General features: G+C 40.2%; 1 protein-coding gene across 1 annotated transcript in view; it reads right to left on the minus strand.

Annotated features, from left to right (window-relative positions):
* Positions 1–24,554, minus strand: part of HERPUD2 (HERPUD family member 2) — a 610,195-nt gene that overhangs the window by 463,312 nt on the left and 122,329 nt on the right. The window lies entirely within an intron of this gene.

Raw genomic sequence — 24,554 nt, forward strand, 5'->3', positions numbered from 1 at the left:
AAGTACTGTTGAGTATGGTGTCATACCTGAAACAATTAAATTTTCATCTTAATTAAAGCAGTTTTTCAATGCTACTTAAGCAGCAGAGTTTAACAGTGCTGAACATGTCTACAAGGGTGTGGAAGTACATGACTTTTAGACCCTGAAATAATCAACTCTTTCCTCAACAATCTCAAACATAGGCTTAAAAAGAATAACAAAACATTGCACATACTTCCCTGCAGTAAGGTTAAGAATCACTACAATGTATAATAAGCAATTGCAAGATATATATTAGGAATTCACTTCTACTAAAATGAGGAAATCAATGCAAACATTTAAATCCAAACAAACATTAAGGACCAAACTGACAACTAGAAACTGGTATCAGTGAATCTTTTTCTGCAACAACTGTACAGCCTGCAAATGAAACCCTGCAAGATAACCATCAGCAGGATGCACACACATACCAAACACCAGTCCCAAAAGAAAAAAAATTAAGATCTCTAAACAACAGGCTGTCTAAAACTCACAAACTCAAAAGATCATTTGGTATTAATCCCAGACACTACTTTTACCTTCTAATGATCCAAATGATCTGACAACCACCACTGATAAGATCACCGATTAAGCACAAGCAAGAAATAATGCATGCAGGTCACTCTACAGTGCAAATTACTGACAAATTCATCAGAATAAATATCAAAGGATGTAACAAACCAAATTTCTAAAGGCCAGGCATACGTTTAGAAATACAAACTTGTTTCTGAACTGAAGTAATGAATAACTGAATGAGAAACAGCAAAAAAATCCTTGCCTTCATGCAGTCTAGATGAGTATCCAGACACCCTGGAAGGCACTAGAGAATGCCAAAACATTCTCCCATAAAAAGTGTTGAATAAATGATATACAGCTCCTTAATTCAAACTGAGCAGACAATTAATGTACAGCTTTTATAGCCCCAATGATCAGTATCAACCCATTCTCTGAAGCCATCATGCTCCACACAGAGGAAAAACAGAAAAGAAACACATTTTTCTAAAATAGTTTTATAACAGAAGCTACAAGATGTTGCTTACGATTTCAGCTAAACTATATGCACACTGCCTATTTCTGGAGTCATTATACCAATTTACTCACCTAGCACCAGTGCATCTCAAAGCGAATTAGATGCACAATGCATATCCACCAATTCAGCGCACCTGCAGTAGGGACTTGTTCCAACTAAAAGCCCAATCCACAATGCATTGCTGCTGGTGGGACACAGATGAATGTGCAACTGTTGGTAATTAGATTTAATGCGGTTTCTGAGGTCAGGCTACTAGCAGCAAAGAGGTACAAATAGCTTTTCGTTTTTCTCCAACTTTGTATGATCTCAAAAGTAGTAGATTTGGAGATCTTGAGTATGTCGACACAGCTCCTACTGGCTGAGCTTATAGATTTATAAGATGACTGCACACTGATCAATAGCTTAATTTCAGCTCTCACAGAGGGAAAAAAGAAACCAAGAAATATGAGCTAGTAATTCTGCCAGCCTGAGTAAAAGTTCAATTACTGGCTAGTAAATACACACTGCCTGGATGCCAGCAAAGAAGAAATTAAGGGAACCTAAAAGAAAATCAACTAGAAAAGGTGAACAGAAAACACTGATTGGGAAGAATCCTGTGGCTGTTCAGGAAAAAAGCAGTTCAAGCTTCAGCTTTTGTACAAGAGATGTTTTCCAGTAATTTAGAGAAAAAAAAATAAAATGTACTCGGAGATAATCAAAATAAATGAAATATTGAAGGAGTACATCGACTCAATAACAAAAAACTGGGAAAACAGAAAAAAGCTTTAATTACCTATTCAGATGAACTAATAAAAGTGCGAAACTCAGAGGCTAAAATAAAGAAAACTCTGGTGGAGTATGAGAATTTTCAAAAAGAGAGGTTTCAAAAAGTGGAAGACTTGGAGACAAAACGCATAGAGAAAACCTAAGAATTTCTGCTGGAAGGAACAGACTGTATTCATTTCATGAAAGTACAAATAAGCAGCTGGACTACTACTCCACAGCATGATTTGTTAATTGAAAGGGTACATCATGTGCATGCTCCAAACTTGGCCAAGAGAAAGCAGCCAAGACCTGTACTACTAAAGATGCAATCATACCAGCAGAAAGAGTTTGTCCTGACAAAACTGTGGCAGAAGGGAAAAGTACTAATAATTAAGCAACAAACCATTTGTAGAAAATGATTATTCACTGTACACCAGGCAAAAGGGAAGCAAATTTATCCCAGCAATCAAAGAATGTCAAGGAGGAGGTTTGAGACTCAAATTGCTGTATTCGGTTGTCTTCAGAAAATTTTTGTTTTTCCAGGAGAATCAAAGACATTTTTGATGCAGAACAGGCTAAGGAGGAAATACAACAATTTACCCAAGAAAAAGTGAGCCATCACGCAGAAGGGGACTCGGCTTTTCATTCTTCTAACAATAAAGCTTGTATAATGAGTTTGCCAGTGAAAACTTTCCCAATGTTCCAAAGGAAAATGTTTTAGAGAAAGAAGAAAGCAAAGGAGTTGACTAGAAGAATCAGGAATACCTTAGACTTTAACCAGAGTCTGGTATTGGGAGATAGAGATGAACAGGAAGAAGGCCAGCAACACTGAAATTAGTGAATAAATGCAAGATTATAAAATATCAGTCATTTGTGAAAGATGGCATTGCAAGAAAAAATGGTAAAGAATGACTGGAGTTCTGCTAAATTTGTTAAACTTGTTGGTGGACTGTAAAACACATATCCCACTTTATGTTATTAAATGTTTAGTAGGGCAGTAAATGGAAAAACAGTAACTGTAAATAAAACATTTTTGTTCTTAATAGTATTCGTATAAAACATATAATGAAACAAACTGCATGTTATATAGTAAACTAGTTTTGTGCAGTATGTGGTCAGGATTATTTTAAATATGGGGATGGGGAGGTCTTTTAAGTGATAGTTCGCCATGCAACAAGAGAAGAAAAGCTGCACAAAAGTAAGTTTAAGTTAATTATGCTGTGATCTTTGGCTGCTGGTGTGGGATGGAGTGTAAAAGAACACTGACTATATGTAAAGTTGAGCTGTTTTCTCTTATTTTTGCAAAGCTGAATATCTTGATTGATGCCCTTGGCCTAATCTATAAACAAATGTTTTTTTTGTATGCAAGTATGTTTGAAAAAAAAAAGACAAAAATGATGAAAGTCACAAGAAGTGCTACATTTCTTGCATTTACAGTGATATTAGTAAATATTCAGTGGGAGACAAGAAGTCTACACCTGAAGGCAGCTGTGAATTGTGTCCTGTTCTGAGTGAAATTTAGAAAGACTCCAGCATGCATCTGCTGAATTGTTAGCTGTTTTATTTTTCTTACTGCTGACTATATTTCCATGGAGAGGAGCTGTCTGCAAGTGCAAACAATCTTGAGAGTGCTGAGCATTATTTGCTAAGGGAAATGTAAAATTTAAAGGTGCAAGGGACAAGCAGTTCAATGAAAGTCTGAAATTACTGAAGACAACAAGAGAAAGGAGCTTCCTTCACAGCTATAGCACTTAAGTGCATTTTAATAAAAAAACTGTATAATTTAGTTTTATTTAAAGGTTAACTTTTACCCCTATGAAAAATGCTATGTTTTCTGAAGCATTTCTGCTTTTTACACCTGGGAAGGAAAAGAGATAAGAAAAGAACAGACACCAATCAGTTAAAGTGGGAGCACAGGCTGTAACATGTACTTTTAGCATGAGTAACCTTGATTTTATGTCAGTTAATGCCTGTGGGTGTAGCTGTAGATTTAGGGCAACTGTTCATTTGTTCATATCTGTAGGAAGAAACTTTGTTTTTTGAAGACGTATATAGTTTTATGTTTTTGTTCTAAGTCACTAGATTAGGTGGGTGTTCTGAAAATGTATTTATTTTTTTTTTGTTTTGTTTTTTTAAGGATTTTCATTAAAACAAAAAAGGCCTCAAAAATGTGATATAGGTTCAAATGGAGAGGACAAGAAACAACCGTGCCAAAGATCAGCCTGCCAAACATTAATGTATACATTTAACACAAAAGCTGGAAATGCACATTCAAAAAAAAAAAAAACTGTTGTGTATAATAGGTGTATGGGAACAATAAATTCGTATAATAATGGCTATGCTATCAATATTACCTTGGAACATAAATGACCTTATATGTATAGACAAAAAGAAAAGAATATGGAATTATACTAAGAAATGCAGGAAACACATTTGGAATGAAAACAGCATATGAATTTGATAAAAAAAGGACTTTGGGATGGATAGCCACATAACCCACACACTCAGGTCACTCCACAAAAAGTACAAATATGACTCTGTCATTGTCCATGTTGGTGTGAATGACCTGAGCTGTACCTCCCTGGACTACATGAAGAGAGACATGGAAGAGCTCTCTGATCTTGTAGCCCAGGCAGGTATGACCCTAGCCATGAGTAGCATTCTGCCATCACCCAGAATATCACAGTAAAAGGACAAATGACTGACTTCAACAAGTGGCTAAGCTTCTGGTGTCATTCTAAGGGGAATCCAGTATCTGTCTGCTTGGGATGACATGGTCGACAGGCCACGATGCTTTGCCAGAGATGGCCTGCACCTGTTGCCCCTGGGATTCCAGATACTGGCTAAGGCTCTTGCCGCCCCTATAGTGCCTTTTTTAGGCAAGGTTCAAATGACAAATTCACCACTGTAACAAGAACAGGCAAGCAAAAACTGAGGGTAATTGTACTCCATGAAGAAACCAAATGCTATGCCCGTAGGTGATGCACGGCCAGACCAAACAGCAAACAAACACAGTTGGCCAGCAAATATAACAGATGAAATCAGCCCAATATACAAGTAAATAAAACGATTTAATAACATAAATAACAGACCGGTTTCGGCAAAAATATGTCTTCTTCAGTGTTGGAAAAAACAGACATGAATAAATGCTATTAAACATGCAAATAAATACTTTTGGCTTGCCAATGAACACCCTGATAAGCCAATACTCATGAATAATACATGAAAATCCAAAACATGGTAAATCTACGAGACCAAGCTAATATGTTCATCCTTAAAAAAAACCCAAGTACAGAATTCAGCAATAATATAAATATAATGTAGATATAATACAATTGCTCATATATATTGTTTTATATATAAACAAAATATGTCCAAACATGAAATATCAATAAACGTTACATTGTCAACAATGCACCAGTAGGTACTAGCTTCCCTACTGAATTAATGCATATATATTATACATATATTTACTGTGATATTCCAACATGTATGTACAATATTTCGAAATATGAAAAAAAGGGGAAAATATACCATGCTTGATGCTCATGAATAGTGATGCAGGAAATATATTTTGTTCCTCATAAAAAAGTGGTTATAGATGATCATTGAGTCCAGGTGAAAAAGAGTGCATCCAACCTTATAATCCAGTATTTCTCCTTGTGATCCAATATGCCGTGCCACCCTGATGTGTTGCTACGGTCACCAACTATTCTGTCAACGATCATGAACCTAAACTGGGCTTGTTGATGTTTGAAAACATGTCTATACAGTGCATTAGTCCCCTTCTTATTTTTAATGTCACTGCGATGTTCATTTATGCGTGTTCTTAATGGCCTAGAGGTCTGGCCAACATAAAATGCCCCACAATGGCATGAGGCCAAATAAACAACCCAGTTGCTGCTGCAATTGCCAAATATTTTACACTCATAGACTTTACTGGTGTTACGACTAGAAAAGTGCTTGGATTTGGTAATCTGTTTGCAGGACTCACAATGGCCACATGGAACAGTACCCAATAACACATGTCCTGTTATAGTTAGTTGTTTATGAATAGCTCCTCCACTTCCAATATGTTTGTAATGTGAAAATAAGGAACCCAATGTTTTCCCTTTCCTATATGAGAATTGGCATTGTTCTCCCAAAAAACATCTGAGTTGTTCATTGGCCAAAAGAATATTCCAGTGTTTATTTATGATATCCCTAACAGCATAATAATTCCTGCCATATGTGGTAATAAACCTGATGGTAGAAGTTCTCGAGTCTGCCGATGGAATCTTATAATCCAACAATTTTTTTCTGTTCAAGTGAGATGATCGTGTCCATGCATTGTTAATGTCTTCAAGTTTATACCCTCTGTTAACAAATCCGTGACAAAGATCAAGACTGGCAACATCATAATCTGTTTGGTTGGAACTAAGGCGTTTCATACGCATAAATTGTGACACCGGGATGTTCCTGATGGTATATGGGTGCATGCTTGTAGCATGAAGTAAAGTGTTATATTGGGGATACTTGCGAAATACTCAGGTGGTCAAAGTATGGTCTGGATTCCTAGATATAGTCACATCCAGAAAATTGATGATTTGCAAATCAGAAGTAATAGAAAATTCAGTACCCCAAATGTTGTCATTTAAATATTTAACAAATTCCTGCAAATATCCAACATCTGCATGCCATACCATCCAGCAATCATCCAGGTACCTACGCCAAATGTCCATTTCCACTAAATATATATTATGGGAATCATCATAGATCATACATTCCTCAAAAAATGCCATGAACAGATCAGCGTAGATGGGAGCAAAAGAAGCCCCCATAGCTGTACCTTGGAGCTGCCAGTAACATTGGCCTTGAAAATAGAAGACATTTTTACAAAGTACATGTTCTGTCATGCAAATAAGCAATGTGTTAAACCCTGGTGTGTATAATCCATACATACATCGCGTTTGGGACAGCATTTCAACATTGTACGCTTAATAATTGTTGGACTTTAACATCTTAGGTATTTTGGTGAATGCCTATGTGTTTGGAGATATTTTTGTGTGACTGGTTTACATATGCGAGAACGCGACGGGGATTTCAAGGTACTTTTTACGCATTGGCCTTTTCTTCACTTTTTTTGGTCTGAAATTGTGGTCGCATCTATTATTTGACTTTCAAGAAGGGTTTGATATGGTGGATGTGAGTGACTTTGGTCATCAATCAGCGTGGAACAGCTTTTACGTGTTTTAGGGACTAAGTCTGTGAGGACACTATTTGGACTCCGTTTTTATAACTTTGTGCTGATTTTTCTTGTATCATTTATTAACATCTACAATAATTTGGTACAGGTTGTATTAACGATTTTTGCACAATATTGCAGGGATTTTGAACATATTTTTGTGTTCATTACAAACGGATTAACCAGGCGAAGTTATAATACAGGACTATTGCATTTGTATTGAATTTATTAATTTAGCACATATTTGCAGTACATTTTCTTAGATTAGGGGAGCTCTTGGTGTCTAATATTTGGATCTTACTTCAACATCATTATAACTGAACAATTGTTGATCTTGGCCCTAGTCCTTACAGGCCTATTTTTGTTATAAGACAATATTACTTGATATTGTCTAGAATTTACTACATTGTCCATTATTGAGATATACTTATGCATACCAACCTTTGGTTAAACTGAGTGCAACAATTCTTTTTGATGTAGGGATTTAGTTTCATCCAATATATATTATTATTTGTGGTTACATGAACATAATTTCTGTTAACCACTATATACATTAAGTTTGTAGGGGTCACTGAACAATACAGGTTGAATATATTGACCTCCTTGTGGTCAGCAATGTCTACGCATACTATTAGAACATATATGGAACAATAAAGTCTTTGGAATATAGAGCTGCCTTCAGATGTTTAGACATTCAGTTCTATATTTTGGGACTGTTTTGTTTTATAATTGTGTGGGTTATTTTTGTATTGGGTTGTTAGCAGATTTTGTTCTCCTGTAACAACTTTTTATTACAAGGAGAATAACTAACACAAAATCAATATTGCCCCTATTATGAACACAGTCCATGTCTGATTGAACTTGTTTTTTTGATTGTTGACTATCATATTAACATTGCGGATGTGTCGAGCCAGGATTGTTATATCTTGGTCTCACTGATATTGTGCAGCGAGACTACATCCTGTTATAACTAGTTTTTGATATTGATATTGGTGCTGTTGCTGCTATATTTGATCACAGATAGTGTGAATTACATAACACAGTTTACATTACATAACACAGTTTATATTAAGGTATTGGATATTCAGTATTATACCACTATTACTATACATGACTTGAGCAGGTTTTCAGTCCAATATTTAGGGGGGGGTCCCTTATATTCACCTTGTTGTTGCAAATTCATAATTGGTCATTTTTCTTGAGTTTTATTTTTGGTTGTGGCATATATACCTTTTATCACCATACTGCCACAACAAATTGTATACCCATTTAGTATTGTAGGAGTCCATAGTTTCCCGGACTTCTGTTTAAATAGTTTGGAGTATCTCTGATTGACTTCTGTACCTATTCGATCATATATTTAGTTTTTTATGGCTTGTCAATAACTACTATCACTTGGGAATTATTGTTAATTTGGTTGATTTTGGCATATTTTCACAGCATGGACCTTGAAAGTATACTCTCTGGTTTATGTGCCGATCGGGAGGATATTGGAGTTTTTGGGATCAATACCTCACCAGGCAATAATCCAAACAATACTGATCAACAAAGATCTTCTGATTGTGATTTATGCTTCCATTCCCTCACTAAAGGCCTTAAGAATCTCAGGTCAAATATATGGCACTTGAAACTGTTTAGGGCATACTCTAACAAGAACATTGCTCCTAGGGGCTTACGAATACGGCTCCAACCATTGGTAGGAAGATCAGATGAAAAATTAAGCAATGATTGGAAGGAAGCCTTACAAACTGGGTCCATGGTATTTGTGAATCTCCTTTTACAGTATTATGAAAGGATGGTGGACACTAATATTCAGGAGGTCAAAATGTTATGTTTAGACTGTAAGAAATTTGAATCTCTTTCTAAATTTAAGGACAATCTGCAGAGGTTATCCAAAGAATTGACAATTCATGAAAAAAACATTAAAGACAGAAAAATCAAAAAATTTCACAGTGATTTCTCTGATTATCAGAGGAGACGACCCTTTGAGCTCAACCGCTCAGTTAGATTTGCAGAAGTCAACCAGGGATTCACCCCAAATCGCACTAGAAAAAGGCCTAGATCTATTCTTAAAAATAGAGAAGGTTTCAACAACAGTACATCAGGAGAGGATTCCTCTCCCACAGATTATGACAGTACTGGGGATAGGGGTTCACCACATAGAAAGAAAACTAATAAAAACAGCCCTTTAGACATGGTTCAAAACACAGAGGGGGACGAAAGCACAAGAAAAGACCCATTAGAACATTCCCTGGACGGATTAATCCAGAACTTTTTAACATAAGTCAATCTCAGCAACCAATCCACAATGTTTTGAATTTGTCTAATGTCAGTTTGTCTTGTGATCAACAGTTTCTTTTGAATAAAGGGCTCAATTTTATACCTGGCTTTTTTACTGATGAGTATCATATAGTTACAGATATTATCAGTTTCTGTCGTAGTTTAAATTTAAAGTTGTTTTTTGCAGATGACACAACTCAAAGATCTAACGAATTTAGATTTGGCAAATCCAACTTTCAGCCACCTATGAATAAGCATGCGTCTATCTTTATGCAGTCTGTCTTTAGGGACCCTCATTTTCAGAATTTGGGATATACCATGATGGGACATAACCTCTCACAGCCAGAGAACATTGCCCTTCAACAGTTACGTAACAACAAGGAGATTGTCATACTATCCGCAGACAAAGGTGGGGCTGTGGTGGTTCAAAATATTAGTGATTATCTGCAAGAAGGTTTATCACAATTATCCAACACTGCATGTTATATGAACATGCCCATTGACTCTACGCCGAAGTTTAAAAAAGAAATTGCTACATTTTTGAACCTAGCATGTGAGGAAGGTATTATTACTAAGAGTTGTGTCTCCCAACTTTCAGTTAAGGACCCTCGAAAGCAAATTCTGTATTTATTACCCAAAATACATAAATCATTAACCAATCCCCCGGTAGACCAATTGTTTCGGGTATTGGATCCCTAACTGAACCTTTGTCTGCTTTTCTGACACATTATCTAAAACCACTTTTGAGTTTGGTACGGGCAAGACTGCAGGATACTACACAGTTCCTCAAAATTATTGAGGACCCACAATTGGAGCCAGGGTGGTTAATGTGCTCTTTAGATGTTAAAGCATTATATACCAGCATACCACACTGGGCTGGTTTACAAGCTCTCCAATATTGGTTAGATAGAGCTGGATTATACACACCAGGGTTTAACACATTGCTTATTTGCATGACAGAACATGTACTTTGTAAAAATGTCTTCTATTTTCAAGGCCAATGTTACTGGCAGCTCCAAGGTACAGCTATGGGGGCTTCTTTTGCTCCCATCTACGCTGGCATGGCATTTTTTGAGGAATGTATGATCTATGATGATTCCCATAATATATATTTAGTGGAAATGGACATTTGGCGTAGGTACCTGGATGATTGCTGGATGGTATGGCGTGCAGATGTTGGATATTTGCAGGAATTTGTTAAATATTTAAATGACAACATTTGGGGTACTGAATTTTCTATTACTTCTGATTTGCAAACCATCAATTTTCTGGATGTGACTATATCTAGGAACCCAGACCATACTTTGACCACCAGAGTATTTCGCAAGTATCCCCAATATAACACTTTACTTCATGCTACAAGCATGCACCCACGCCATACCATCAGGAACATCCCGGTGTCACAATTTATGCGTATGAAACGCCTTAGTTCCAACCAAACAGATTATGATGTTGCCAGTCTTGATCTTTGTCACAGATTTGTTAACAGAGGGTATAAACTTGAAGACATTAACAATGCATGGACACAATCATCTCACTTGAACAGAAAAAAATTGTTGGATTATAAGATTCCATCGGCAGACACAAGAACTTCTACCATCAGGTTTATTACCACATATGGCAGGAATTATTATGCTGTTAGGGATATCATAAATAAACATTGGAATATTCTTTTGGCCAATGAACAACTCAGATGTTTTTTGGGAGAACAATGTCAATTCTCATATAGGAAAGGGAAAACATTGGGTTCCTTATTTTCACATTACAAACATATTGGAAGTGGAGGAGCTATTCATAAACAACTAACTATAACAGGACATGAGTTATTGGGTACTGTTCCATGTGGCTATTGTGAGTCCTGCAAACAGATTACCAAATCCAAGCACTTTTCTAGTCGTAACACCAGTAAAGTCTATGAGTGTAAAATATTTGGCAATTGCAGCAGCAACTGGGTTGTTTATTTGGCCTCATGCCATTGTGGGGCATTTTATGTTGGCCAGACCTCTAGGCCATTAAGAACACGCATAAATGAACATCGCAGTGACATTAAAAATAAGAAGGAGACTAATGCACTGTATAGACATGTTTTCAAACATTAACAAGCCCAGTTTAGGTTCATGATCATTGACAGAATAGTTGGTGACCGTAGCAACACATCAGGGTGGCACGGCATATTGGATCACAAGGAGAAATACTGGATTATAAGGTTGGGTGCACTCTTTTCACCTGGACTCAATGATCATCTATAACCATTTTTTTTTGTGGAACAAAATATATTTCCTGCATCACTATTCATGAGCATCAAGCATGGTATATTTTCCCCTTTTTTTCATATTTCGAAATATTGTACATACATGTTGGAATATCACAGTAAATATATGTATAATATATATGCATTAATTCAGTAGGGAAGCCAGTACCTACTGGTGCATTTCTTGACAATGTAATGTTTATTGATATTTCATGTTTGGACATATTTTGTTTATATATAAAACAATATATATGAGCAATTGTATATATCTACATTATATTTATATTATTGCTGAATTCTGTACTTGGGGGGTTTTTAAGGATGAACATATTAGCTTGGTCTCATAGATTTACCATGTTTTGGATTTTCATGCATTATTCATGAGTATTGGCTTATCAGGGTGTTCATTGGTAAGCCAAAAGTATTTATTTGCATGTTTAATAGCATTTATTCATGTCTGTTTTTTCCAACACTGAAGAAGGCATATTTTTGCCGAAACCGGTCTGTTATTTATTCTATTAAATCGTTTTATTTACTTGTATATTGGGCTGATTTCATCTGTTATATTTGCTGGCCAACTATGTTTGTTTGCTAATTGTACACCATGCCATAAGTCTAAATCTCAAAATGCACTCACTCGAGGCACTCCTTAAAATGGAGAACATTGATATCTGTGCAGTGACTGAGACCTGGTTCAAGGCTCCAGAGAGCACCCCTCACTACCAGACTATAACTCGTACCACATTTTTCGGCCATTTAACCTGGACCGAAACACCAAAGGTGGAGGAGTGTCCTTATTCATTAAGGATATCCACAACTCTAGGCTAGCTGCTCAGTATAATGCATCCGAGGTTATCCAAGTGCAACTAACTCTGGGCAAAACTGCAATACAAACTGTAGCTTGCTACAGATCCCCCACCATGCCCCAGTATTCCCACTCCTCTTTTCTTGATGTACTGGAAAATATTAGGGTTCAACCGAACACCCTAATAATGGGTGACTTCAACTACCCCACCATTAACTGGGAAAACTATTTGTGTACCAACTCCTTAGCTTAATGCTTTCTGGAATTCATAAACTTCAATGCCCTGGATCAACTTATCCACACCCCTACCAGGGGCAACAATATCCTAGACCTAGTCATTACCAACATGAGTGACCAGTGTTCCACACCTGAAGTCAACTCCTCATTGGGCTGATCCGACCATAAGCTAAATCACCCTTGATATCCACATCCTGCCCCCACCCCCCATTAAGGAAACCATGGTAAAAAAATTTCTCCAAAGCCAATTTCATGCTTCTTAAGGACAGAAGTGGTGACCTTCATGACACTCATGCAGATGGACAATACAGTTACAACTGCTGAATCCTACACAAATGCACTCTATAAGCACTTACATGAGTGCATGGATCATGCTATCCCAAACAGAACCAAGACGCTATCCTCCACAAAAAGGAAGCCATCTGGTGGCTACCTGCCATAAACAAACTGTACAACAGAAGGAAGAATCTGTTGCAAGAGAGAGTAAAATCCCATGAGTGGAAGAGCTCCCTGGTCAGCCTCAGTAAGAAGCTGAGATCCCTTATAAGATCCTCCAAAGCTAGCTACGAAAACAAATCGCCACTAATTCTAAGGACAACCAGAAAGCATTCTATAGCTATGTCAAGAATCTCGATGGCAACACTCACATCTGCTCTGAGTTACAGCACAACAGCATGAAAATTACAGAACTTTTAGTTATGTACTTACCATAACTTCGGATGTATGGGATCCATCTCGCCTACATTCATAACTGATGGGTTCGGAGCCGATCCATCGGCTCCAACTCGGCCACTATATACTAGAACGAAGTCTCTAATTGGCTGGGCTACCCCTTATTCCAGAATGCACCATGCCTGCTTCCCCAGATCTTGTTTGTTCGCTTTCATACCTACAACCAGACACAGAGACATACCAGCAACTGTAACAAACTAAAGTCCTTCAAGAGAAAAACTCAGTAAGTAGCAACATTCCCTCTAAATCCAATGGGAAGGGGGAAGGAGAGCGAGATGAATGTGAGATGGATCCCATACATCCGGGTTATGGTAAGTACATAACTAAAAGATGTAATGGGATCCTATCTCGCCTACATTCATAACTGATGGGATAGCGTCCCTAGCACCTAAATCCCGGGTGGCTCATTGGAAAACACTCCTGAGAACTGTGGAACCAAAGGAAGCTCTACCTCGAGAAGCCACATCTATCTTGTAATGAGAAATGAAGGTGTGCGGAGAAGTCCAGGTAGCGGCTGCACAGATATCATCTATCGATAATTTGTAGTGGAATCTTACAGAAGTAGCCATTGCCCTGGTAGAATGAGCCCTGACTGGGAAGGGTAGCTCTTTGCCGGACCGTGAATAAATGAAGGAGATGCGATCTTTAATCCATTTGGCTATGGTGGTTTTAGCCACCGGTTGACCCAACCTATTTTCCGCAAAGGACACAAACAGCCGATCTGACTTTCGTGTCTGATTGGTCCTACTTAAATAAAAACGCAGTTGTCTGTGAACATCCAACTGATGGAAAATATATTCTGCGCTATTGGAGAATTTGGGAAAAAACACAGGGAGCTCCAAGGATTGTTGAATGCATAAGGGGGATGGTACCTTGGGCAAGAAAGAGGGATTTAACTTGAGGGACACTCTGTCTTTGTGAAAGGTCAAATAAGGAGGATTAGAACAGAGAGCCTGAAGCTCTGAGACCCGCTTGGCAGAGGTTATTGCCACCAAAAAGGGCGGTTTTCCAAGATAGAAATTTTATATCACAAGTAGCTGCTGGTTCAAAAGGGCGGGCAGTTAAAGAAGCTAGAACCATATTCAGGTCCCAAGGGGGCACAGGATGGGCTATTGGGGGCCGAAGGAGCCACGCTCCTTTAAGGAAAGATTTGCAAAGCCTGTTTGCCATTAAGGAAGGCTCAAAGGAGACATGAAAATTAGAGATAGCCACCAGTTGGACTTTAATTGTGGAAACTGAAGAGCCCAAATAAAACAAAGAAGCCAGGAATTCTAAAACCTGAGGTACTGGGGCGGTAACGGGATCTATACCTCGTTGCTGGGCCCAAAGAGCAAACCTCTTCCATTTGCTGGAATACAGTTTAATAGTGGAAGGTTTGTGAGAACAGGACAAAATGTGGATGACGTCTGGAGAAAGAGAGTTATCTCTGACTAAGGTTGGAAGTGAAGTAACCAAGCGGCCAACCTCAAGGACCTGAGGGATGGGTGAGACTGTCCCAACTGATGGGTTAACAGGTCGGGCACCAGGTCCAGAAACCATGGGCCTTCCACCACATACCTCAGAAGGAAGGGGAACCAAACCTGACGAGGCCAGTGTGGAGCGATCAAAATCATGTCGCTTCCTAGATAAATCGCCTTTGGTTCTCCTTCTCCCGAAGGTGATACAGGAGGGAAGGCGTAAAGTAGACCGGGGGGCCAACTGTGAGCTAGAGCGTCCCTGGGAATCTGCCCCTGAGAGGGAGTCAGAGTGAAGAACACCCTGCATTTCGCATTGTGAGGGCTGGCGAACAAATCGCAACAAGGGAGGCCCCACTTGGCGAAGATGTTTGCAGCCACCCTGTCGTAGAGGGACCACTCGTGGGGCAACAAGAAAGTCCTGCTCAGCCTGTATTCAGTAAGTTCCTGATCCGATCTGGTCGGCGGGGACAGGCTGGATGACTCCTTTCCTTAGCAACTTTGAAACCTCGACTGCTGCTTGATCTCGCTGACTGGGTGGCACATCCGGGATTTTCCTGATAGAAAGAGGGGGGATCTTGATGAAAGGGATGAGATAGCCTCCGGTTATGGTTCGGAGCACCCACTGATCCTTGGTGATAGATTCCCAAGCCTGCGGGTGTTCCGCAAAGCGACCCCCGACTGGCTCCGGAGATGCGCAGTCAGGCCACGTCTCAGGAACGGTGAGTGTAGGATGGACCACGAAAGGAATCGCGGTCTCCAGAGTTACGGGGGCCTCTGCCGCCTCTGGGGCAGCGTCTTCCTGAATCCCCCCCCGCCTCTAGAGGGGGGATCACTCGGTGGAGTAGGGAAAGACCTTTGAGATTTCCTGAACCACATTTTCCCTCCTCTCTCGGCCTTGGGGTAAGGTCTAGAGGGAGCGGAAAAACAGGCCCCCACGGCAGTCAAGGTCTTGCCCTCCTGCTCGCACCGAGTCAGTGTGTCCTTCACCTTGGGTCCAAACAGGGAGGACCCATCAAAGGGGGCGTCGGTGAAGGAAGACTTAAAGGCCTCCGCAAAGGGACACAAGCGTAACCAGCCGTGTCTTCTAAGAGCCATGCCTGTTACCGCTGCTCTACTCACCCCTTCGGCCACATATGATATGAGCCTCATGGACGAGTTGACTATCGAAGATAGGGTAGTCATCTGGGCACCAACAGTTTGGGCTAACGCCTCAGGAAGATTACCCGTAAGAGACTCACCTAACTCTTTGAGGAGGTCCCTTTGGAGCCTGGTAAAATGACAAAGATAATTCAGCGACCGCAGGGTAAAGGCCGCTGAAGAAAGGGTACGCTTCCCGTACCTATCCATGCTCCTGGAATCCTTATTAGGAGGGTGAATAGACGTTGAAGCCTCTGCCATGTCCTGCTGAGTGGCAGATGCCACCACCATCGCATCTACTGCAACTCCTTTAGTCAAAAATTCCTTTTGAGGAGGGGCTGAGAGGAACTTGTTAGGCCTGGCGGACACCGGTTCCACAGTGTCAGGGTGTTCCCACACCCTTTGAGAAACTAAATCTAGTAATTCATCGAAGGGTGGAGACACCCAGGAGGCGGAGGGCTGGGCCCCAAAAGCCTTGAGGAAGACTCCTCTGCGGAAGGGGTTTTGGACTGCAAATCGCCTCTCTGTCTCAGGATCTCGAGGATATCTGAGAATGAGACGTCATCCGAGGACGATTTTGGGGACCCCTCCGCATCATCGAGGTCAGTATCTGATGTGATAGACTCATCCTGGGAGTCAATGTGCTTCCTCTTGCACAATTTTTTTCTTGGAGGTTCATCTGAAGTGGATTCAGAAGGACCTCCCGGGAGAAGGGAACCCCCCAAGGGGGTATCCTCAGGCCCTGGGGCCCCGCTGTCGTGGGAATGAAGCACACCAAAAGCACCAGTTCCCAAGTCTAGGGACGGTGAGGTAGAGACTTGCTGAGCCGGCAAGGACATGGCCAGCGCACTCCTCATGGCCTCAAAAGCAGGACCTCCAGACTCTACGGAGGACACAGGCTGAGAGACCACGACGGTACCGGGAATCCCTGCGACCGACGCTCCGAGGGGAAGACTAGGCACCGAAGCTACCAGTTCCAAAGTGTTCCCCTCAGCCCCGACCGAGGAAGTCCCGGTACCGAACCCGGACGCCGAGGACAGGGTAGGAATGATGGTCTGAACAGAGAAGCTCCGAGGGAGTCTCGGTTCCGACTGGACAACTCTGCTCCACTCTACCATCACCGACTCCAATGGCTCCGAGGAGGTTGGAGGAGGAATCTGATGCGAAGTGGGGACCGGCTCCGGAGCCGAGTGGGCTGGAGCAGAGACCATTTTTGCAAAAACCGGGGACTAGAAAAGCCTCTGGATAACTCTGTCCAAATCTGAGTCTGACAACCTGGAGGACTTAGAGGAAATAGATGGGGGCCAAGACGACTTCTCTCTCGGCTCCGATAGACCAGGGGACCGGCTCCGAAATGGCTCCAACACCATCGGCACCGGATCCGGAACCGTATGAATAAGCATCGGCGCCGAAGGAGACTTCGGGGCCGAGGGGGGAGAGTCTGAGCTGCACACCTCCAACGGCTCCGAGACCAAAGGAGCCGAAGCAGGTGATTCGCCTCTCGATCCCCCAACCTGCGGCTCCGACACCAATGGAGCCGAGGAAAGAGGTATCGAGGCAGACCCTTCCACCCGAGGCTCCGAAGCCATTGGAGCCGAGGAAGAAGAGGTCGACCTATGCTTCTTGGAAGTCGGTTCCGACGGACTGGTCGGAGCCGACGACCTTTTCTTTTTAGAAGCTGGAGAGGAAGGAGAAGCCAAAGCTTCTTCAAAGGAGGGCTTAATAAGGCCCTTAAGGATCAATTTATTTTTTCGTTCTTGAAGGACCCTAGAGGAAAAAGCATGACAAACACTACATGTTTCCTGCAAATGTTTCGGTCCTAAACAATATACACAAACAGCATGGCTATCAGTAAGACACATTTTGTAGTTGCACTTGGTGCACTTTTTAAAACCAGACTTCTGCTCTTTCGACATCCTATCACACAACTATTTCCCACAACGAAGCAAACCTAAAAGTAGGGGACGAGCCCTTTGACTCAAAAAACGGGACTGGCCCGAGATACAGAACACAAAACGGGCAGAAGCCCTCTAACTTAAATGGGCTTGGCCCGATAAATCATGACGTACAGTGAGAGAAACACACCCACACACAAATGAGGGCAAGGGCCCTCTAATTTAAACGGGCCTTGCCCGGTATGTAGAATAAAATACCAATCACACCAAAAAAGGTTACACACACACACGTAAAGCTGTAAAAACAGCTGTTTGTTAAATTTGTGAAGAAAACCCTAGGTCAAAAGACCAAAACGTAATGAAAAAACACTTGGCTCCAGCCAAGTCGAGACCACGTCCAGCTTGAAAAGCGACAAATGAGATCTGGGGAAGCAGGCGTGGTGCATTCTGGGATAAGGGGTAGCCCAGCCAATTAGAGACTTCGTTCTAGTATATAGTGGCCGAGTCGGAGCCGATGGATCGGCTTTGAACCCATCAGTTATGAATGTAGGCGAGATAGGATCCCATTATATCCAACCGATATTGCCAACATCCTGGCAGACAGGTTCAGTGCTAACTTTACCCCCCCTCACCCCCTAAAGGGCACATATCTCTACAGGAAGAATGCAGAGTCCTTATAATCACAACTACGCAGGCAAAAGCTGCACTCTCTAAAGCTAAAAACACAGCATCCATGGTACCGGACAACATCTCAGGATGCGTTTTACACGAACGTCAGAAAGAACTGGCTCCCCACCTAAACACCATGTTCAATAACAGCCTCGCATCAGGCTTTGTGCCCACTGAATGGCGCACAGCAACAGTTATCCCACTCCACAAAGGGGAAGCCACCACTGATCCAGGGAACTATCGCCCTATTAGACTGACGAGTCTGGACTGCAAGGCCATGGAATGTACCATCATGGAACTTTTAAACAAAGACATTGGTATCCTCCAAAACTCTGGATCCCACCCAGTTCGGGTTTGTGAAAGGCAGATCATGCCTACTGAACCTGATCAACTTTTTTGAAGCGGTCACCAAAGCCGTTGATTAGGGTAAGGGTTCACACAGCCTATCTTGACCTCATCAAGCCTTTCAACACCATCCCCCATTCTGGAATTATAGCTAAACTCACTAAACTAAGTATAAATCCCATGTCACAAGATGGGTTGCCAACTGGCTCACTGGCAGAACCCACACTGTAAAAGTTGCAGACTCCAAATCTGACCTTAAACCAGTAACAAGTGGAGTACCACAGGGTTCAGTCCTGGGACCTCTCCTGTTTGGTATCTACTTCTCTGAAGTACAGGCTAACAAAGAAGGCCTCTGGCTAACGAAGTTCGCAGATGACTGCACACTAGGAGCCATAGTGAAGTCCCCAAATGATGTGGACATGCCTCGCTGATGCCTGGTGTCAGAGTCATGGCCTCAAGCTCAATGCCAAAAAGTGCAGTGTCATCCCCTTTGGTAAAAACTCTGTACCCATGAACTACCACATAGGCAGCAATCTACTTAACACCGAATGTGTGTTAAGAGACCTTGGGACCCAGGTGGACAGTAGTCTCTCCTTCGATAGTCACATCGCCACAGTAGTCAGGAAGTCCTTCTATGTGGCACACCTCATCATAAAAAGGGTTCTCATCCAGGAAAAAAAGAGGTCATTGTTCCCCTCTACTAGACATTAGACCCATTATAGAGTACAATGCCCCTTTTGGAATGTACCTCACAAGAGATCTGCAGCAGCTGGAAAAGCCACAGAAGTACCTCACAAAGAAAATTACTGGCCTCAAACAAATGCCCTACACTGACCACCTCAAAAAACTCCAGCTTTACTCCGTAGTACATCGCCTACTCTGAGGTGATCTCTGCCTAACATATAAAGCTATGTCAAGCCCAGAGTTGTTGGACATGCTACACCTAAAGAAATCACAATCCCTCCGAGCTACACACTCTAGGGACCTAAACCTTGTCACCACAATAAACAGAACATGCTGGAGGGATAGATTCCTGTCCCAGAGACTTCCCATACTCTGGAACAGGCTACCCATCTATGTCTAGCAAAGTTCTTCATTAACACTCTTCAAGAAAAATCCTGATGAGTGGATGGGAAATAGGAAATACACCCCAGGGATCACTTCTGTGTCGCTGCTCGACAGTGGCACAGGAAAATAACTTTCTTGGGTGGCGTAAGCTAGGGAACCGTGCTGGCTAGGCTTACGTAGGCCTTTGGGCTGATAGCCTAGTACCTACCTATGAACCTATATTAGGAGCTCCAATAGTGAAAGAAGACAGAAAGAAATATAGTAGATTTTTGGTAGTAGGGGGTAAGTGGCAAGAATGGAGGATTACGCTGGCATGTGTTTAGATTCCACCAAAAACTGCTATTATGGAGCTTAAGAAAATTTTGGGAAGAATATTCAACTTTCATCAGGGAACATTACTTCCAGATGGTGACTGGAACTTGATTTGCGACAGTGAAGATTTATCTTGGAGAACTAAAAGGGAAAACGTAGCAAAAGAGGGTAGATTTTTGAAATAATTTATAAAAAATATTTGGTATGGAAAACATGAATTCAGTAGTAGGAACTCAGAAAAATTATATATCATTCCCAAAGGCACAATAACTAGGCCGGCACTTTTGAAAGCTTTGATACACATTCAATAACTATATCGGAGCATGTATCAATAAAAATTAAGATAAAAATGCAGGGTAATGAAATACAAGAGACATGGTTAAGAAGCAATGAAAATTATTTAAAGGGGCTGACAAAGGTTAAAACATTGCAGAATAATGGGAATCTCACAGAAGAAGAGGTGCAACAAATGCAGAGTGCTGAAGAAAAAAATAAGGGAGTATCTGGATACTATGCAGGAGTTTAGAAAGATTGCTGTTAAGCAATTGCTTTTTTGATAAGAACTTCACAGCACAAAACTTTTCGCACAATACCTTAGGTAGCAGAAAGTAGAAAGGGCTGTCACAAAACTTGGGAAGCCTATAACAAGAAAAATAACCAGCGATCCTGTACAGGTGTTGCACATATTTTGGAAATTTTATGAAAATGTGTACAAAGCAGAGACATTTGGAAATCAAGGAAAAAGCACAAATGGAAAGATTTACGGAGGACTTAAATTATGCCAAAGATAGAAATAAATGAGGATCAACAAGATTAGAAGTTAGGAGTGAAGAAAGTAATCAAGATATGGAAGGCTTTGTTAAACAGTATTTAAAAATAAGGGGAAGCACCAACATCTTGGAAAAAAGCTGCTGTGGCTGTAATACCTAAAGACAGTTAAAACCAGTATAACCAAGCTTCATATAGACCCATTTCAATTTTAAACCATGACTATAAAGTGTTGATGTCTATACTAGCTAAAAGAATGGCAAAGCAGTTGTTAAAATTGATAGATATGGGTCACTGTGGTTTTGTGGAGGGGAGGCAAACATTTGACAACATTAATGAAACAATGATGATCCAGAGGGAAGCAGAAGGTAAGAAAATACTGCTGTTGTCGTTGGGCATTGATGCTGAGAAAGTGTTCAACAGAGTAAACTTTATGAGTAGGGCCATGGAAGCATTTACATTATCGACAAAAATAAGATTAATTAGGAGGATATATGAAAAATTGGCGGGAAGGAAATCTCTGATAAGCTTTGTCTAAACAGAGGAACCAAGCAGAGGTGTCCTTTTTCCCCTTTGTTATTTGCTTTACAGCCACTGGCAAAGAAAATTAGGGACACAGAAATTCAAGGATATAACTGGTATGGCAATCAAGAAAAGTTGGCTTTATTTTCAGATGATATTATTTTGTGCCTGATAAATCTAGAAAAGGACATCTCAGTGTTGTGGAACATTTTGAGACATCTTCTTGTCTTTTTGGGATATAAAATTAATTAAGATAAAACAAAGGCTACAGTTGTAAATTATGTAGTCACACATGAATTGGTTCAGCAATACCCATATTTATGGGGACATGGTAAGATGAGCTATTTAGGAATACGGATTAAAATGGGTTCTGTTATGGCAGCTACGGATATGTGGAAAGAGACTAAACAAAAGGTAATACAGAAACTGAGAAATTGAAAGCTCTTGTTTATAGTTATGGCTAGTAAGATTCAAGCAGTACAAATGTTTTAGTCCCTTTAGTTTTACACACAGGTCAGACATACTTTTATCAACCAGAGTGAAAGTCATGGACAATAAATTAATAAATTAAAGGAATTTATGTGGAAGGGGAAGAAGGCAAGAGTTTACGTTGATCATTTCACTACAAAACAAGGTGGCTTAGAACTGCCTGATTTGAATGGGAAATTTTAGAGCTGTACATTTAAGGCTCATACACATAACACAAGCAGAAGATAATTCAAAGTGGAAAGGGCTAATTATAAAGCTGGGGGAAATTCAAGAAAAAAGGACAGAATGGGATTTTTGATACAGATCCTTAAGGAAAATAGCAGCAGCCACACAGGATATTATATTCATAAACTAGTAGAAAGCATTTTATTAACTAAGCCAACACCAAAATGGAGAAATAAGATTTTGCTGATACGGACGACTGCAAGTAGAGGTACAGAGAACAGTCAAGAGGGGACTGGAACTTACTGGAGAAAACTGGCAAAGGAACTAAGGTTTTGGGAGCAAATAACTAATTTCGACCGCAAGTTACAGACTGCCTTTCCTACCAGGGATTGATATCAGAGTATAGGCAGAGAGAAAGGGATAAGGGAATCTTAAAATTAAATACCTGCTCTGGTAGAGTTTTTAGATGAATTTAGAATAGAAGTTGCTTTAACAAAGGCTAATTAGTAGGATATATAAATATTTCATGGTAACTATAAGAATCAATTAGAGGAGATCAGAAAAGATGGGGGAGAGAAACTGGATAAGCAATTTACAAGGAAACAATGGCAGGACATATGTATGGCTCCAAAGACTGCAACAAAGTCCAGAAGTTTAGAATTTTTGCTTTGGAATGTTTGCATAGTTATTATATATCCCCCAAATAATATTTGCTCAGGTAGATGTCAAATGTTGGAGATGTGATAGGGAAGAAATGCATAACTGGGAACACACGATCTAGCAGTTTAATGAGTTGGCAGATTTTAAAAATTCCCTGCAGATTATTCTGTCAGAAATATTGGGTGAGCAAATGGGTATAACTAAGGAAATGATGCTTTTCAGCTGAGACACAGGATCTGAATTGCCTATACGTAGAAAGGCCTTAAGTTTAATTCTGGTGCCTGCCAAAAAAGCTATTACAAGAAAATGGAAATCAAAGTCTAAACCAACTGTATTTGAAGTATTGAATATTGCAACAGAGATGAAAGAACTGGAAGTCAGATCTTTAGAAAAAGGAAGGAGCACATCACATAGAAATAAATGGAAATTGTAGGAACAATACATGCAGAATAATATTGAGGAGGAAGAGTGAGATTCAAGGGACAGCATGAATTGAGCAATTTACGTAAATGCTGGACAGATGACAGTTATGAAAACAGCACATGTAATGTATAATGTACAAAACTTAAAAGATGGTAATATGGTCTGTTTTCTTTTACATTAATGTGTGTTTGCCTATATCCTAACAGATAATTTAATACAGGTGTTAAACGAAACAATGTTTATTGACTTATTCACTGTTTGTTAACCCGGGTAATGAACTGATTCCAGGTCAGAGATAACATTCAACAGTTTCATGGCAGTTACAAGTAAAGTATTTGCATATACTGTTAAGTGAGCAGTTAACAACACAAGTACACATACCGTGTTTCTATGAAGAGAATAAAGAATCCGAGAAGAAACCAAAGAAAAAATGCATTAAACATATGTAATGTATATATAAATGAACTGTACATAGTAGGGTTTGAAGATTAGTATATATTACATAGACATATAGGGCACTAACTTATAGCTCTGTTGACTATACTGGATCTATTGTTAAAGACCATATAGTTTTACGTTAAGATAAGTGCTATGAAAAGATTACAATAGGTCACATTATAGGCAAGAATTTTTAGCAAGAGCAGGAGACCTTCTTTTGCATTAATTTTAATAGTTCTATTCTAAATTTGGTGTAGTCTGTACTGCTACAGATGTCATTTGGGGGACAATCTCACAAATTATATCCAAGGATGAAAAATGCATGCTCTATAATAGAATGGGAATTCTGGAAGCTGCATGAGCACACGAATGTTGCTGGCTTGGGACTGAAGTCAATACGGTTTTGCCTTACTGATAAGCCTATGGCTTAGTGGAGGAGTACTCACATAACACTAAACACAGTTGAAGACAGCACAAAGAAGCAACTTTGCTCAACATTTTACAAGATAAAATGCACTGCACAGGACTTTGTGCAACATTATTCAATACAACTTCTTGTGACTATAACATTTTGAAGTTTTTGTTGCAGATTTTAAGCCCCAATATCACGAGGCTCAATGCTGCGATATGAATCAACATCCTCAGCCATCGCACTTGTTATCCCGTATTAAAATACTTTAAAAAAAAAAAAAATAAAAATTCATTCACAATACTATCCTAATGATGAAAACAGGCCTAACAAAGTATAATGTCACAATTCAGCACCACATAAAACAAGTCCTGAAAAAATAAAATGGGAGCAGTTCAATAATCTTCTACTACAGCGAGCTTCTCATACAGCTCTACTTTGACACTTTCAGTGTCCTTGCTCTTGCAGTACCGGTC

The sequence above is a fragment of the Protopterus annectens genome, chromosome 3.part0, assembly GCF_019279795.1.
Source record: "Protopterus annectens isolate FY-2018-M chromosome 3.part0, PAN1.0, whole genome shotgun sequence".
Classification (NCBI taxonomy): domain Eukaryota; kingdom Metazoa; phylum Chordata; order Ceratodontiformes; family Protopteridae; genus Protopterus; species Protopterus annectens.